The sequence below is a fragment of the Erinaceus europaeus genome, chromosome 8 (assembly GCF_950295315.1).
Source record: "Erinaceus europaeus chromosome 8, mEriEur2.1, whole genome shotgun sequence".
NCBI lineage: Eukaryota > Metazoa > Chordata > Mammalia > Eulipotyphla > Erinaceidae > Erinaceus > Erinaceus europaeus.
The window spans coordinates 68,352,580-68,370,799 of NC_080169.1; the positions used below are offsets into that span (position 1 = coordinate 68,352,580).

Here is an 18,220-nt window from a genome sequence, read left to right on the forward strand (position 1 = left end):
GCAATTCTCTGACAGTCAATGACTTGGAGTATTGAACATAATTTTAAATGACCTATGAGTGGTAAGTTCACTGGTTGAATTATAGGTGTCCTTTAAAAAATATTAATTAATTAATTAATTTTGGAAACGTAGACAGAAATGGAAAAGGAAAATATAGAGGGATAGAGGGGAGAGAAAAAAAGAGGGGGAGAGAGAGAGAGAGAGAGAGGGATGCCTGAAGCATAGCTTTATAGCTCATGAAGCTCCATGGGGTCCAGAAGCTTAAACCCAAGTCCTTGTGCACTGTAACATGTACACTCTAATGGGTGTGCTATGTCTGGTCCTGAAATATAGATAGTCATAATAAAATAACAACCTTTTATCAGATAAAAAATGCTTTAGCAAAAATTATTACTGACAAAAAAAGGACAGAGAAAAATCTTTATTTTTTAAAAGATTTTATTTATTTGTTAATGAGGAAGATAGAAAGAGAGATAGAAAGAACCAGACATCACTCTGATACATGTGCTGCTGGGGATTGAACTCAGGCTCTCACACTTGAGAGTCTGATGCTTTATCTACTGCCCCACCTCCCGGACCACTACAGAGAAAAATCTTATGTGATGCATTCAAAAAAGGATAGGGTTTAGAGTCAAACTTAAGTGGTGTGGCATTCTTTTTCTACACAGTTTAAGAAGTTTATCAACATTGATAAAGAGTGCAAACATAAGTTTCTTGTATAAAATATGAAGAATGACAATACTAGCTATTATATTGTTTCAAGATTAAGTAAAATGCAGAACATGTAAATATTAAACCCCATAAAACTATAAAAAGTGTATGTAAAGTCATTTTAAATATACTTTTATATGTTAAACTGGTTTATATTTATTTTAAAATGTATTTATGGCTGATAAAATTAACAGAGAATCCATTGTTTCCAGTACCATTTTTTTCTTTCTTTTAAAATAATTTTTTATTACTTATTAGATAAAGACAGACAGAAATTGATGGGGAAGGGTTAGATATAGAGGGAGAGAGACAAAGAGAGAACTGCAGCACTGCTTTACCATTCATGAAGCTTTCTCCCTGCAGGTGGGGGCTGTGGCTTGAACTCAGGTCCTTGCTCATTGTAATAGATGCACTCATCTGGGTGCGGCATCACTTCGTGCCCCACTTCCTTTTTTATTGACTAGGACAGAGAGAAATTTATAAGAGATGGGGGAATAGGGTGAGAGAAAGACATCTGAAGACCTGCTTTACCACTCTCATGAAGATTTTCCCACAGGTGGGGGACCTGAGCTCAAACCTGGGTAATTGCACATGATGATAAGTGTGCTTAACTCGGTGTGCCATTGCCTGGCCCCAGATCATTTCTCCATATGTCTATGGGCTATGTGTGTCTCTTCTTCAGAAAACGGTCTACTTAATTCTTTGACCCACTTTTCTACTGCATTATTATCATTTTTTATTGAGGGAGTAATGGTTTACATTAAATACAGTTGGTGATACATGTGTAAACTTTCTAAGTTTTCTGCAGAACACTCTCACCCCCAGCCTAGGTCCTCCTCCACCATCAGGCATCAAGACCTGAAAGCTCCCTGCCCCCTACCCTCAGAGTCCTTTACTTTGGTGCAATACACCAAACCCAGTATAAGTTCTACTTTGTGTATCCTCTTTCTGTTTTTATTTCTCAACTTCTGTCCATGAGTGAGATCATCCCATATTTACCCTTCTCTTTCTGGCTTATCTCACTTCATATGATTCCTTCAGCTCCATCTAAGATGAGGTGAAGAAGGTTATTATCCTTTATAGCTGAGGAATATTCCATTGTGTGTGTATACACTACAACCTTCTTAGTCATTCATCTGCTATTGGGCACCTAGTTTGATTCCAGGTCTTGGCTACTGTAAAGTGTGCTGCTATGAACATAGGTATACAAAGATCTTTTTGGATTGGGTATGTTTGTTTCCTTAGGATATATGCCCAGGAGATGAATTGCAGGGTCATAGGATAGGTACATTTCTAGCCTTCTGAGTGTTCTCCAGGCTGCTCTCCACAGTTGCTGGACCAATTTTCATTGTTACCACCAGTATAGGAGGGTTCCTTTATCAATGATATTAGAGAGACATTATCTAGAACTGTAATCTAGATACCATTACAAGAGAACTTTGCAGTATTGTTTTGGATATCTGACACTATAGGACAGTATGATCAATGACAAAATTGTGTCTTATTCTTCCCTAACACTTCTGTCCACATGAAGATAGTATATTAAGCCTTCACAATACCCTGAATCTTGAAATAACTGCTTCTGTATGAAAAAAGTATAAACCATCATGGAAGTTTTGACAAAAATGATCTGGAATCAATACTAGTGTGTATACTTCGAATAAATATAAAATTATAGAATTGATGCTAACCCTCTCTGTCCTTCTGAAAAAAGAAGATATAAATTTCAGACATGTAAATGAATGATTTAAAAATAGTATTTCCAGAGTAGGGCACCAAAGTAAAAACCCTGGAGTGAGAGTGAGGGTGGATATTCGGCTTCCCAGGATGGTGGGGGCTGGGGGGTAAGGGGGTGGTATGGCACACAGTCTTTTGGTGGTGGGAATGGTGTTTATGTAAACCCCTATTAATTTGTAATCATATAAATCACTATTTAATTAATATGAGAGGGGAAAATTGATTGAATATCTCAAACTTTTTAAAGCACAGACTGAGTCTTTTTAATACATAGGCTGAGTCTTTGATATGTTGACTCTCTCAAAAGTCTAGACCAGAAAGAACAGAAGCAACCGGTGGCACAGCTATGTACAAATAATGTGAAAGGACATAAATTATGGTGATGTTGGGTATTATACAGCAAATCCTAACAAAGGGATTTTTTACAGTTAACCCAATTACCAAATAATGTGATTATAGCAATAACTGTCTATTGTCTTCTTGAACCCTAAGACAGCAGGACCTCACATTTCCACTGTAGAGCCTATATTTCCCCCAGTTCTGAAACCTCTGGGGGGGCACACTTTCCTGCATGCTTCTCTCAATTCATACCAAATAATATTGCATCCACCGATCCCGATCCCAACCTAATCAACATGACAAGAACCACTACAGCATGCTTCACTTCAGACTGTGTCCAGAGACTTCAGGTGTGGAATGACAACCCTTCAGCTTCATTACTCAGGTGAGACCTTTCCTTTCATAGTATTCTCTAATTTCATTCCAGGAGGTTCACTTCTTAACAAAGTCCCAAAACCTAGATATAGATCAGGTCCCGTGAGACAAAGCATATGTTCACATGTACCCATAAATTAGAGCAAAATATAAACCTTAAAGCAAAAGTACACAATAGTTTGCAGTGAGTCAGTATAAAGTTCCTAATGAAATAGTATCTACTTCCTATTACAGTTCTCTCACTTACTCCAAAGCTAACCTTAGCAAAGCAAGGACTGCAAAAGCTGAATAAGGGCAAGAGACTGGCATACTTTAATGATGACTCTCTAGTCACTATCAGGCCATTCCACCAGCTGGTGCCCTAATCGGGGAGTTCTGAGATTCCCAAACAGACATGATGGGCCTAGACCTCAAATAAATCCCTCTCTCCATTGTTACTGGTCATCTCTATCAGGAACAACAAAATAGACCCCTTTGTGGGCCCCACATAGGGCCTTGCCCTCAACTTGGCTCAACAATGGTAGAGAATGTTCCATCCTCCGAAGGGAGGATGGACAATATACTCTTTGCTATACCTGAGGAAGATGGGTCGATATTGGGACAGCTTGGAATGTTCCTACTCATGACCACAGAATGTGAGCTCAGATCTACAGGGATGCAGAGGTCACTCCTAAGCTGAATATTGGCCCCAGATCACATCAAATCATTGGGGTTTACAGTCAACAATATTTATACTCTTTCCCTATATTAGGGAGCTACTCTCTTCCCTGATCCAGCTTTCTGTCCTTTTTCCAGCCATGACATCATCTCCCCAGAGAATAACTTGGATCCACCTGCATATCAGATTTCAGGCTCAAGGAAAAACAAAAAACTAGTATAGCTACAGGCCCTTGAAATATAACTAAAATATGCCTACTAGCTATGTACAAAATGGAGGAGCCCCCCCCCCACATCTCTTCATCTGCACTATTCCAGCATTTAGGTTCATGATTGTTCAACTATTTGTTTGGCTTTGTATGTTAACTCTCTTGTCAGCCACCAGGTTCCAGATGCTAGCATGATGCCAAACAGACTTCCCTGGATAGACAACCCCACCAATGTGTCCTGGAGCTCCTCTTTCCGAGAGCCCTGCCCCACTAGGGAAAGAGAGAGGCAGACTGGGAGTATGGATCAGCCTGTCAAGACCCATGTTCAGCGGGGAAGCAATTACAGAAGCCAGACCTTCCACCTTCTGCATCCACAATGACATTGGGTCCATACTCCCAGAAAGATAAAGAATAGGAAAGCTATCAGGGGAGGGGATGGGATACAGAGATCTGATGGTGGGAATTATGTGAAGTTGTACCCCTCTTATCCTATGGTTTTGTTAATGTCTCCTTTTTTAAATAAAAAAATGTGTTTCCTATACATAAGACTATGGTAACAGAGAGACTGAATAGTCCTATTGTGCTAGGCAGGGCAGAGTTAAAGAATGTGTTCACCTATTCTCTATCTAAAGAAACCTATACTAATGTATATGCATAGCAGCACAATTTGTGATAGTCTCAACAAGACACCCAATGATAGAGTTCTTCAAAGAAAAAAATTGACATAGAGTTTAAAAGATGAGAAATTTTAGCAGGAAACAATCAATTAAAAATACTATTAAAAAAGGAACAAAACTATAGAAACGTAGATTAGCTTGGTGATGAGAAAGAATCAAGAAATAATTAAAATATATGTAAATCCAACTTGTAGAAGACCTCATAAACTAACATAATGGTAATATAATTGAACATGTTACTTAAGGAATATGAAAAGTACCTGGTTTCATATAGGTTGTTTACCACCTAATTTATTCTTCCAGAAAAGCCCTTCCATATATTATTATACAATTGGATTAGTTTGGTGATGAGAAAGAATTAAGTCATACACAAATCCAACTTGTAGAAGGCCTCATACTAACATAATGGTAATATAATTGAACATATTACTTAAGGAATATGAAAAATACCTCGGTTTCTGACAGGTCATGTTGCTTACTACCCAATTTATTCTGCCAGAAAAATCCTTCCACATGTTTTTACACAATTAGATATTATTCCCATTCAAATATTTAAAAATTATACTCTAACCTTTCCATACTGCCCAAATAAATTAGTGACATCCTATCATATCTAAGCATTAACTTTCCAATTTTTTTTCTTCCTTCCTTCCTTCCTTCCTTCCTTCCTTCCTTCCTTCCTTCCTTTCTTTCTTTCTTTCTTTCTTTCTTTCTTTTTTTCCCTTTTTTTTCCTCCATAGTAATTGCTGGGTCTCGGTACTTGCACTAGGAATCCAATGCTATTTTTCCAAGGCTATTTTTCTCCTTTTGTTGTCCTTGTTGTTTATCATTGTTGTCATTGCTGTCATTGTTGTCGGATAGGACAGAGAGAAATGGAGAAAGGAGGGGAGACAGAGAGGGGGAGAAAAAGATAGACACTTGTAGACCTGCTTCACCACTTGTGAAGCGACCCCCTGCAGGTGGGGAGCTGGTGGCTCAAACCGGGACCCTTATGCTGGTCTTTGCACTTCGTGACATGTGCGCTTAACCTACTGTGCTACTGCCAACCCTCCCTTTCTTGGTTTTTAAATCTACATAAAGAGACTAGAAGTACAGACTAAATACTAGTTTTAGAACTATATATACTATTCCCATGTGCCCTTGATCTCTAATATCTTATTTTTATAAACTAGACTAATAAAATTGCATATATATATATATTGCATGTATATATATATTGCTAAGCAACATTTGAATGAAGTGGTATAGATTCTGTATAAGTACCGCACGCTAACCAGTTGCACCACTGGAGCTCCAGTGGTACAGATTCTAAGAGTGTGTTATCTGGCATTCTTCCTTTTATCCTGTAATGAATATATTTGGTTCACAAGTATTCAGCTATATGAATACAACTAAAGAAGGAGAGGCACTTTCAGAGATATTTCCATTCTGTTTTCCTCATTGTCTAATGCAAAAATGTCTGGCAATGATACAAAACATGTGAAATACATAAATGTAGTAAAAGTTATGCTTCTAGTACTACACATCACACCAATATGTACATTTTCTTAGTTTTAAGGAAAGACCTATGCTAGTCATCAGAGAAAGGATAAGGAAGCTAATCTCCATGAGTACTAGGAACACAACATTTGAGAGGACTTCTTGGAGGTGTGACCATATAGTAACAGGGAGCAGAACCAATCTCCCCCATAACAACAAATATCTGCAACTATGGAACTTAATAAAACTCACCAACTAAAGCTGAGCCATCCTCAGGCTACAGCTTCAGGTGTGCTACAGCTTCAGGTGTGTGCTCATGTGCATGGTTGGGATGACAAGAGGTGAAGAACTGAAGCCAAACACAGTTATTTAGCATAGCATGGCACTATTTTTTTTCCTCTACAAAAAACAAGTAGTAAAGGCAACACACAGGGCTGACAGTGAGAGAAGGGTGCTTATGACCTTTTAATCTATGAACTCAGTGGTGTTAGCCTACTAAATTATAGGGGAGGAAACACCAAAAAAGCAGGAAGCATTTGTAACCAAAAGAAGCCCAGTCTGTTGCCCTAATATAAAGATAATTTACAGCAGCTAGTGGTGGCTAACTCATAAAAGTTACCCTGTTTCTATGAACACAACTGCAGCCCAACAGCAAACCACTGAAGCTTGATTCCAGATACAGAGAAGCCATATACATTACATACACCACACAAAGCACAGAAGGAAACAACAAAAACACCTAACCTCAGCCCTCACCCCCTCAGACTAAAAACAAATAAAAGAGGCCTAGAGATCACAACAATAGATAGCATCGCCTGCTGGCCAGCAATAACCAACATAATAAATGTGTAAACAGAGATACTACAGAAAAAAAAAAAAGCCAAATCAGACAGACAGACAGAAATGAAACAGAAGGACTCTAGGAAAATACATACATAGAAGGACGATTAGAGAAAGACTATAAAAAAGTTCATTATGAAGACTCTCCAAGAATCTAAGAATAGTATGAAGAGACATATTCAGGATTTAAAAGGATATTTCACTAAGGAGCTAGGAAACACAAAAGAAGAGCCTCAAAGTTCTCTAAAAAAAATAAATAAATAAAAGAAGAAGGGATTCAATCTGAGTTCTCTGAGAAATTAGAAAACATGAAAGAAGAACTTCAATCAGAGTTCACTAAACAATTAGGAAGCATGAAAGAAAAACTGCAAGCAGAATTTCAGGAAGTGAAAAACACTTTGAGTGTAGTACAAACTCCGGCAAAAGGCTTGGAAAGTAGACTCACTCATGCAGAAGAAAGAATATCTAATCTAGAAAATACGATTACCCCATTCTTTCAATTTAAAGATAACGATAAGAAAAGGTTTAGAAAAAAAATAGACTGTGAAATTGCAGACTCCTTCTAAAGGTTGAAAGCAGAGAGATAGAAATTATTGAGAAAGATAACAGGATCAAAGGAACAGAAACCAGAGAAATTTTAGCTGAGAATCTCCCTCACTTAGGCAGTTCTCAGAACTACTCATTCAAGAGGCAGAATGTACACCCAGGTATATGAATGTAAAATGACGAACACCAATGCACAGAATTGGGATATTACAAATTGTGCTGCTACAAACATAAGTATACATAGATCTCTTTGGATGCGTGTGTTTATTTTCTTTGAATATATCCCCGGGATAAACTCTCAGATCATAGGGTAGGTACATTCCTAGTATTCTGAAAAGTTTCAGGACTGTTTTCTAAAAGGGTTGGGCCAATTTGCACTTCCACCAGCAGTGTAAATGTATTATTTTTTCTCCACAAATTTGCCAACATTGTGTTGTTACTGTCCTTTCTAATGTATGATATTCTAACAGTATACCTACATGATTTTTCACAACTGACAAAAATTGACCCCATGATAGCATTGTCCCTTTGCTGCTTTTTTCACTGCCTAAAAATTGAAATATTTATCCTTTTTAATTAATTATTTAAAAGTTTGGCTTAGAATATGGTTGGAAGACATAAAAAATTATGTATGGATTAGAATTATTACTTGATGATTTCAGTTATAGGTGGAACTTAAGTAGAAAGTAAATTAAAGGGCAGCACAGGGGTGAATCTTGGACTAGATGTGGTATATTGAAGCAAATGACTGATCAGGGGGAATGTTTGGGGATGGAGTAGTCATTGTGGGGCAGAAAGACTGCATAATGCTTATGAAAAAAACTTTCATGCTTGAGACTCTGAACTCCCAGACATAGTACCACCATAAGCCAAAGATGAGCGGTGCTCTGGTGTGTCTCTCTCCCCTTCTCTTGCCCTTTCTCTCCGTCTCTCTCATTAAAGTGAAACAGAAATATTTTAAAAAGAGAGGGTAGTGCATTGGATACCCATTTTATAAGTTTTCACCATTGAGTATGATGTTGCCTGTAGGTTTGCTATATATGGACTCCACTATCATCAGGAACTTCCCATCTATTCCCACTTTTTTTTTGTAGTAGAAAATGGAACATAAATACACACACTGATCAGGGGAATAGAATTGAGAGTCCAAAAATAAGCCTCCCACACCTATGGGCACCTATTTTTCACAAAGGTGCACAGACTATTAGATGATGAAAGGAGAGTCTCTTCAACAAATGGTGTTGGAAAAATTGGGTTGTGTTGAAACATGAAGAAGAATGAAACTGAGTCACTATATTTCACAAAACACAAATGTAAGCTCTAAATGGGTCAAGGACTTGGATGTTAGACCAGAAACTATCAAATAGTTAGAGGGAAATATTGGCAAAACTCTATTCCATCTAAATTTAAAAGGCATCTTCAATGATAGAAATCCAATTACAAAGAAGACTAAAATAAAAAAAACAATAGGACTACAAAATTAAAAAGCTTCTGCATAGCAAAAGAAACCGCCACTCAAACAAAGAGACCTCTTACAGAATGGAAGATCTTTACATTAGACAAGAGGCTAATAACCAAAACACATAAAGAGTTCACCAAACTCAGCAACATGAAAATAAACAACCTCATCTAAAATGCAGAGGGTATATAAACAGAATATGCACAATAGAAGAAATCCAAAAGACCAACAAACATATGAGAATATGCTTGAAGTCATTGATTTTCAGAGAAATGTAAATAAAGACAACAATGAGATACCATTTAACTCCAGTAAGAATATCATATATTAGAAAAGGTAGCAGCAACAAATGCTGGGGGTAGGGGGCTGTTGGCAGTGGTGCACCAGGTAAAATTCACATATTATGAAGTACAAGGACCTGTGTAAGTAGCCTGGTTGGAGCAGCCTGCTCCTCACCTGCAGGGGGGTCACTTCATAAGTAGTGAAGTAGGTCTACAGGTATCTATCTTTCTCTCTCCCTCCTCTTTCCTTTGCCTCCAGGATTATCACTGGGACTCAGTGCCAGTACTATGAATCCACTGCTTCTGACAGCCATTATTTTTTTCCATTTTTGTTGTTGTTGGATAGGACAGAGAAAAATTGAGAGAGATGGGAAATACAGAGAGAGGGAGAGAAAGATAGACACCTGCAGACTTGCTTCACCAAGTGTGAAACGAGCCCCTGCAGGTAGGGAGCCAGGGAATTGAACCATGATCCTTGCACTGGTCCTAGAGCTTCAGTACTATGTGCACTTAACTGGATGCCCCCTCTCTATCTTTCCCTTCACTCTCAATTTCTCTCTTCTCTATCCTATCCAGAAAAAAATAAAATAAAAGTACAGGAAATGCTTGAGGTTGTGGGGGACAAAGAAACCCACCTTCACTGCTAGTGGGAATGTAAATTAGTCTGAACCCTATGGAGAGCTGTCTGGAGAACTCTCAGAAGACTAGAATCCAACTTACCCTATAAGCCAGAAATTCCTCTCCTGGCGAACTATACTAAGGAACCCAACACACCTATCCAAAAAGATTTGTGTCTACCTATCTACATAATAGGACAACTTGTAATAGCCAAAATCTGGAAGCAACCAAGGTGTCCAACAACAGATGAGTGGTGATTCACTTTTCACCTCATCTTGGTTGGAGCTTGAATGAATCATGTTATATGAGATAAGTTAGAAAGAGAAGGATGAATATGGGATGATGTCACTCATAGACAGAAATTGAAAAATACTACCCCGATACCAGCCTGCCTTTCCTGAGCAGATGACTTTACCAATGTGTCCTTGAACTCCGCCTCACCAGAACCCTATCCTACTAGGGAAAGACAGAGACAAGCTCGGGGTATGGATTGACCTGTCAATGCCCAAGCCATGTCCAGCAGAGAAGCAATCACAAAAGTCAGACTTCCCACTTTCTGTGCTCTTCAGAGATCTTTGGTCCATGCTCCCAAAGGGATAGAGAATAGGGAAGCTGCCAATGGAAGGGATGGGATATAGCATGCTGGTGGTGGGAACTGTAAGAATTGCACCACAATCTTATTCCACAATCTTGTTGATTATTATTAAATCCACAATCTTGTTGATTATTATTAAATATTCCATTTATTCCACAATATTGTTGATTATTATTAAATCACCAATAATAATTTTTTTTAAGTTAGAAAAAATAATAAAACACATAGCAGAACTTGGACTGAGTTTGGTGTATTGCACCAAAGTAAAGAATTCTGGAGTGGCAGGGAGGATTTAGGTCCTGGAACATGATGTCAGAGGACCTAGAGGGGGTTGAATTGTTATGTGGAGAATTGAGAAATGTTATACATGTACAAACAAATGTTATACATGGTTTTTATTTTTTTTTGTTATTGCCTTTTTTTTACTGTAAACCATTAATATCTCCAATAAAAGTATAGAAATAAAGTCAGGGAGTTGGTTTAATGGTAGAACACCTGCCTTACAATGCATAACCTGGGCTCTGGGTTTCATGAAAGGTACCCCATAAGAATAATAAAGATAAAAGAAGTAGATCTCTATGAATACTAGGTCATCATTTTGGTTAGTTTTTATTTCTATAAATACATAAATAAGAAAATAAATATTGGCTCTAGCAGTGACATTTTGGCTTAAATTTTTTTTATTTATAAACAGTAAACACTGACAAAAACCATAGGATAAGAGGGGTACAACTCCACACAGTTCAAGGTAGAGTTCCTGCTTTGCATGCACAGCATTCTGGGTCCATCCCTGGTACTGCATATGACAAAATCAGGCCCTGATCTCTCTCTTAAGAAAAAAATCAAATTGAAGCAGTTAGAAAATAAGATACGATGTTTTAATGAATGCATGAAAATATAATTTTAAAAGATTTAGAGTCACAAAGAAGAAACTAAAAGCAATTGAATTGTCACTTTAATTTTCAAAAGGTATGAGAAGAGATATTGCTACTTGATGGCACAATATCAAAGTACCTAAATTTTTTTAAATATTTATTTTATTTATTTATTCCCTTTTGTTGCCCTTGTTGTTTTATTGTTGTAGTTATTATTGTTGTTGTCATTGTTGGATAGGACAGAGAGGAATGGAGAGAGGAGGGGAAGACAGAGAGGAGGAGAGAAAGATAGACACCTGCAGACCTGCTTCACCGCCTGTGAAGCGACTCCCCTGCAGGTGGGGAGCCGGGGTTCGAACCAGGATCCTTATGCCGGTCCTTGTGCTTTGCGCCACCTGCGCTTAACCCTCTGCGCTACAGCTCGACTCCCAGTACCTACATTTTTGAAGTGTTTAAAAAATCTAGTATGGGGGGTTGGGCGGTGGCGTAGTGGGTTAAGCGCATGTGGCGCAAAGCGCAGGGACCGGCATAAGGATCCCGGTTCGAGCTCCCGGCTCCCCACCTGCAGGGGAGTCGCTTCACAGGTGGTGAAGCAGGTATGCAGGTGTCTATCTTTCTCTCCCCTCTCTCTCTGTCTTCCCCTCCTCTCTCCATTTCTCTCTGTCCTATCCAACAATAAAGCAACATCAACAATGGCAATGATAACCGCAATGAGGCTGCAACAACTAGGGCAACAAAAAGGGGGAAAAATGGCCTCCAGGAGCGGTGGATTCATGGTGTAGGCACCGAGCCAGCAATAACCCTGGAGGGGAAAAAAAAAATCTAGTATGGAAGGCCTAAAAGTATAAATGTCAAAAGAATACTTTTTATAGTCAAGTGGAATGTTAAGTGATAAAAAGAACAAAAGGAAGAACAAGTAGAAAGCAAAACAATGAAAAGAAAGATGACTTGAAATACTGATGTATGAATGTATGCAATGGAATGACATGAAAGATGCCTTCCTGATTCAGATGAAATTACTACTTTGTGCATATGTTGGATAAGTTTTTTAAAAAGCATAGTTCTAACAAAAGCTTCATAATACATAAAATATTGCAATTATTTGTTTATTTTTTAAAATATTTTATTATTGGATAGAAACAGAGAGCAACTGAGAGTGGAGGAAGATAGAGAGGGCAAGAGATAGAGAAACATATGTAGTCCTGTTCCACACTTGGAAAACTTTCCTCCTGCAGATTAGGACCAGGGGCTTGAATTTGAGTCCTTGTGTACTCCAATGTGTGCACTTAACCAGGTGTACCACCGCCTGACCTCCTTGCAATTATTGTTTTAGTTTAAAGTCACAAAATCAAAAACATTGCCATGTTTTCTCCTCTTGAGTAAATCATATTTCTCCACATTTTTTGAAATTTGTGGTGAACTTAAGCAATTATTAAAATCACTTTGTTCTTTTTTCCAACATTGTATATACTCCAAGGGCAATGGGCCTGGCTTCAAGAGCTGCTTTTCAAAGTCCAAAGTCACATCAGGACAGCTTGGCAACAAAAATGATCTAATTCTCTCTTTGATTTAAGTAGTCAAATTCAGCCTGTCTCCTGATATTTTACATAGGGCTAGGTGGTTGATTTACAGTGTTGTTTGAGTGTAAGTACCTGAAATACAAAGAAGTTGGACATGTATTCCTTTTCAGTACTATGACCTCTATTAAGGAATATTAAGGTGGTTATGTGAAATGCAGTAATATGATCACTGGGAGTTAATTTTAGGCCAAAATTTAAAATTTTGGCCCTTCTATGCAAATTTAGTTGATAATAAAGTAAACATTACAATCACCAAATAATGTTTTTTTAGGTAAAGGAAATAATTTGTTAGTTCACCTAATGAAATATACAATTATGTGTATATATTGTAGGAGTGTACATTCCTGTCTTTTTCTCTAACTTCAGGAAACTTGTTTGTTAACATAGTCTTACCTAGGAAGACTTCACTGATCATTAGTAATCTTCATTCCCTGTAAAAGATGGATGTGGAAAACCAGAGTTATGAAAATATTCTCTTTCTACTTTGCACTCTGATGAGTAAAGAAAAAGTTAAACTTTCAAAGTCTCTCCACATCTAACTCTGAAAACCAAACTTTGTTCAGGTCTTGGTCTTGTATTTCTGGTAATTTGACTTAAGCTATACATATCCACTGAATTTTCAGACTACACCAAGACATGGATAAACATACAGAATCTATTAGTCAAAGTTTGCAGGGGGAATCATTGTATATACAATACCAGTATGAACCCACTACAAACTGGAGTGTAAATTTTATATACATTTTTGACAAAAATGAGAGACTTCAGGTAAGATAAACTTTAGCGGGGAACAGGTATCATTACCAGAGGTATTTTGATAGAAATTTCTAAGTAAGAAGCCTTGCATTGTACCAAATAAATCTTTATATACATGAATGAGCATCTTGTGTGAAAACTGAAGTGGAAATAAAAGTTTTAATAACAGGAATGGCAGTAGAGAAACTATGGAAGGGGTCAAGGTTATCCTTTAGCAGTACCACAAGCACCATCATATCTGAGATAATACCCAGGACCCACCTGAAGCTACTGAAAAATCCACCTTCTCTTCTCAACCTCATGGCTAGGTATATTCTGTCTTTTCTTCTAGGTATATTCTGTCTTTTCTTCATCATGAATATCTGCTCTCCTGCATTCTACTTTTTAAAATGTTAGTATGGGTATAAAGAAACAATCATTTAACACTAAATATAACAATTCATATTAAGGAAGGTGATGGTGGTCAGAAAGTGAAATATTTTTGCCATTGTTTTGAATACATGTGATTGGGTAGAATACGGTTGAACATTTACATTAAGCCAGAGATTGTTCCAGGTGATAAAAATGAAAAAAAATTAACTTACAAACAAAAAGCCACTCATTCTTCCCATGGAATACAGTCTTATTATCAAGAAAGTATATTAAAACTCATTCTTAGATCTTCTAAGTAAAAAAGAAAAAGGCATATTTCCCTACATAGGGTATGGTGATATAATGAAATGTATAAGATAAAGGAAGAGTTAGACAAGGTTTCCGAGAAGGGAATCCTAGAGATATATTTTACAAAAGTAAACATATATAAACCACATAGAAAGAGAGTATGTTAAAACACTAAGTTATAAAGGGAATCTAAGAAATTCCATATAATTTGATCAAAGAATTAAGTAGGGGAAAAAGAACTAACCAAGTCCTAACCTTTCATCAGCTGACCAACCAGGTTGTGAACACAGTAGAAGACTGACACAATATGCTAAACCTCATTAAACTTTGATCTGAACAGAACTTAAGAAGCCCGAACAGAAAAAGGAAGTTCACAGTAAAACTTGGACTAGTTTTGCTGTATTGCACTAAAGGACACTGGGAAAGGAGGCTGGCAGAGTGAGGTTTGAAGTTCTGGTGCATGATGGTAGAAAAAGACCTAGGCTGGGGTGAGGATATTTTGCAGACACTATCATGGTGAGATGAGAAAATTTATCCTTGTCAAATGCCAACAACTGTACTGTAAACAATCCCCTGATTAAAAAAGAATTCATTTCTATTTTTTTTTTTTTGCCTCCAGTGTTATCACTGGGGCTTGGTGCCAGCACTGCAGCTATTTTCCCCATTTTATTGGATAGGGCAGAAAGAAACTGAGACTGGAGGGGGAGATAGAGAAGGAGAAGATAGACACCTGCAGACCTGCTTCACCACTTGTGAAGCTTCCCCTCTACAGGTGGGGAACTGAATCCTTGTGTATGTCCTTGTGCTTAGTACTATGTGTGTTTAACTGGGTGCACCACCTCCCAGCACCCAAATAATAAATTTTGAAGCATGTCTTTAATAATAATAATACAAGGGATGTGGGATAGATGCTATAATTAGGCGTTCTTCCATTTATTCATCTTGGAACACACACACTAGGTAGACTGCATTGGGCTCTAGTTCAATGTTTGGAGAGTTAGGGAGACATAGAAGACATCAAAGTGAGAAAAGCAGCCTAGACTTTGCTGCGAATTTAATGGGCAACACCAGTGGATTCTAAGCAGAGAGGGGGAAAAAAAGGTTTGCTTCAAAAGGTTCTTTTGGATAAGACAAAGGTTTTTGAAATGAAAGGCAGGGGCAGAAAAAAAATAGTATGAGATATTCATGTTGATAATCTGAAACAAGATAAAAACTGTAATGATTCAAATATATGACATCATAAAACATGTTAGTAGACAGAGCAATGACCTCTTCCTGGGTCCATGCTCCCAGAGGGCTAGAGAATGGGAAGGCTATCATGGGAGAGGGTGGGTTATGGGGATTGGGTGGTGGGAATTGTGTGGAGTTGTACCCCTCCTACCTTATGCTTTTGTTCACTAATCCTTTCTTAAATTAAAAATTTAAATAAAAAAAAAAAAAAAAAAACAAAAAAAAAAACAAAAAAAAACATTCTATGGGTCCAATACCTAATCCCCTTTAAATATCAAAAGGGGGATTAATGTTACAGATTGAGCTAATATCATTAATCAATTATTATTTTTTTTAAACAGGGAGACTATTCTATCTGTGTTATCTGAATTGGGATTGATAAGTTTTGGAAAGTGAAAGGAAACAGAACAATCCATATCAGAGTGATGGGAAGCAAGATTTAATCAGTTATAACTGGTTTTAAAGATAGAGGAAGTTTGGGCCTACAACCATATTACAGCAGATTCGAGAAGTTAGAGTAAGGAATGATTTCTTTCCTAGAGATCTATTAGAAACAGTGTCCCCTCTGTCTTGATTTTAGCCCTGGGGATATTTGTTTGATGATTCTGATCTCCATAAATACAGATAATATATTTGTGTTATTCTAAATGAGCAAATTTGAGGTCAATTTCTAGAGGCAACATGAAATATGTAATACCAAATTGAGGTGTTTTTTTTTAATTTTATTATTTTTGTTTGTTGGATAGGACAGCCAGAAATCGAGAAGGAAGGGGGAGATAGGAAAAGAGACAGAGAGACAGAGAAGCCTTGCTTTACCACTCCTGAAGCTTTCCCTCTGCAGGTACGGCCTGGTTCCTCGCACACTGTAACATGTGTACTTAATCAGGTGCACCACCACCTGGCACCTCCATATTGAGTTTTTTTTATCTTTATTTTATTTTTTTAACTTTTATTTCTTTATTGGGGAATTAATGTTTTACATTCAACAGTAAATACAATAGTTTGTACATGCATAACATTCCCCAGTTTTCCATATAAAAGTACAACCCCCACTAGGTACTCATCCTTCTTGGACCTGTATTCTCCCCACCCACCCACTCCTACCCCAGAGTCTTTTACTTTGGTGCTATACGCCAATTCCATTTCAGGTTCTACTTGTGTTTTCTTATATGATCTTGTTTTTCAACTTCTGCATGAGAGTGAAATCATCTCATATTCATCCTTCTGTTTCTGACTTATTTCACTTAACATGAATTTTTCAAGTTCAATCCAAGATTGGCTGAAAACGGTGAAGTCACCATTTTTTACAGCTGAGTAGTAATCCATTGTGTATATATACCACAACTTGCTCAGCCACTCATCTGTTGTTGGACAGCTGGGTTGCTTCCAGGTTTTGGCTATTACAAATAGCCAAAATAGCTGCCAAATAGCTGCCAAGAACATATGTGTACACAGATCTTTTTAGATGGGTGTGTTGGGTTTCTAAGGATATATCCCCAGGAGAGGAATTGCAGGGTGATAGGGGAGGTCCATTTCTAGCCTTCTGAGAGTTCTCCAGACTGTTCTCCACAGAGTTTGGACAATTAACATTCCCACCAGCAGTGCAGGAGGGTTCCTTTGACCCCACACCCTCTCCAACATTTGCTGCTGTTACCTTTTCTGATGTATGACATTCTCACAGGAGTGAAGTGGTATCTCATTGTTGTCTTTATTTGCATTTCTCTGACAGAGACTTGGAGCATTTTTTCATGTGTTCCTCTGCTTTTGGATCTCTCCTGTGGTGAATATTCTGTCCATGTCCTCTCCCCATTTTTGGATGGGGTTCTTTGTTTTATTTATTTATTAGGTAGAGACAGTAAAAAATCAAGAGGGAAGGGGGTGAGAGACAGAAAGGCACCAACAATACTGCTTCACCACTTGTGAAGCTTTCCTCCTTCAGGTGGGGACCAGGGGCTTGAACCTGGGTCCTTGGGCATTACAACATATTCGTTCAACCAGGTGCACCACCACCTGCTCTCCCCTCCCCCGCAGTTGAGTTTTCATATGAAAAAAGCCCTGACTGAAAACCACATTAAGCCTTTATACTTCTAAATTATGGGACATAGAATTACACCTCTGGTTAGGCTGGTGAATCTTTTTAAAAAATATTTTAAATATTTATTTATTTATTCCCTTTTGTTGCCCTTATTATTTTATTGTTGTAGCCATTGTTGGATAGGACAGACAGAAATGGAGAGAGGAGGGGGAGACAGAGAGGGGGAGAGAAAGATAGACACCTGCAGACCTGCTTCACCGCTTGTGAAGCGATTCTCCTGCAGGTGGGGAGCCAGGGCTCGAATTGGGACCCTTAAGATGGTCCTTGAGCTTTGCGAATACATCTTTTTCTAACTGAGGTATATCATACTTTGGACTTACTGCTCATGGTTCATTATTATAAGTACTCAAACACTTAGAGATCTCTTAACATACAATGTAATTTGGATGCCTGCTAATCAATTGTTGAGAATAATATTAAAAATACATAGTATTAGGGATTTGAATATAACACATTACTAGGAGCAGGAAGTTCAGAATCATGTAGATAGGAATCAAGTCA

General features: G+C 37.8%; 1 long non-coding RNA gene across 2 annotated transcripts in view; it reads right to left on the reverse strand.

Annotated features, from left to right (window-relative positions):
* The window catches only part of LOC132539910 (uncharacterized), a 36,458-nt gene that overhangs the window by 12,775 nt on the left and 5,463 nt on the right, over positions 1-18,220 (reverse strand). For both annotated transcript variants that reach the window (XR_009551197.1, XR_009551198.1), the window contains exon 2: positions 13,372-13,469. This is a non-coding gene — a long non-coding RNA (uncharacterized LOC132539910). The remainder of the gene's footprint in view (positions 1-13,371; positions 13,470-18,220) is intronic.